Source organism: Pundamilia nyererei, unplaced genomic scaffold, assembly GCF_000239375.1.
Source record: "Pundamilia nyererei isolate P.nyererei 1_Seehausen unplaced genomic scaffold, PunNye1.0 scaffold00042, whole genome shotgun sequence".
Taxonomy (NCBI): Eukaryota; Metazoa; Chordata; class Actinopteri; order Cichliformes; family Cichlidae; genus Pundamilia; species Pundamilia nyererei.
The window spans coordinates 2533861-2534716 of NW_005187443.1; the positions used below are offsets into that span (position 1 = coordinate 2533861).

The window sequence follows — 856 nt, forward strand, 5'->3', positions numbered from 1 at the left end:
AAATATGACCCCAAAATTATGTTTATTTCCAGTTTATTCAAAAGAGGATATCAATCAGTTTCCTTGCAACACCTCTGTGATAGAAGACATGTGCCAGACCGAGCAATTTCAGTCGAATTCAACCCACTTATGTTCCTGCTGCAACAACCTGCTGCAAAGCCTACTGAGAGAAAGAGACCTCTTGCAAGACAAAATCAGTCAGTTTAGCAGAGGTTTTGAAGATATGGAGATCTCTGGATCTGGTTCCTTTTTCTAAGAGGAAAATACATAAAAATTCTGCTAATTTTGACATGTTACCTGATATGATAAAACGTATTGAATGACTGTGTATGTGAAAGATGACACTTTTAGTGACAACAGGTGCTATCTATCTATCTATATACAAATACATATGCTTTATATACATACAAGAAATATATCTATTTATTTATACTATGTATTAAAAGGAATTCATAAAAAGTCGTACAAAATTTGTTTTTGTTTCATTTATGAGAAATATTGGGCCATGTCTTTACCACAACCCAAAGAGACAGAAAAAAAAGCTAGCTAAGATATTTTCTGGTGTTTTCGGTTGACTCACATCCTCTTATTTCAGTGGCTTTAATCCAACATGTTGTATGCGTAGGTTTTAGAAATGTTCTACTGTCAATGGTACAATGTATATTTATGGGCTTCCTATATTTCCTTTCATTGCATGTGAGAGTCTAATCCATAATAGTTTCTAAGTTTCTATAAGCCATGCTCTTCCTGCTAGCTCCTGCATAAACAATTGAAAGAGAATTTGTTACTGTGCTTTAATTGCTTAATTTGAATTATAAAATGAGGGTTTGTGCTTCTGTTCATATATTAAAGGCAA

At 33.4% G+C, this 856-nt stretch overlaps 1 long non-coding RNA gene across 1 annotated transcript in view; it reads left to right on the forward strand.

Annotated features, from left to right (window-relative positions):
- Positions 1 to 582, forward strand: part of LOC102192108 (uncharacterized) — a 13159-nt gene extending 12577 nt beyond the window's left edge. The window contains exon 5 of the long non-coding RNA XR_001290355.1: positions 213 to 582. This is a non-coding gene — a long non-coding RNA (uncharacterized LOC102192108). The remainder of the gene's footprint in view (positions 1 to 212) is intronic.
- The last annotated feature ends 274 nt before the right edge of the window (positions 583 to 856 follow it).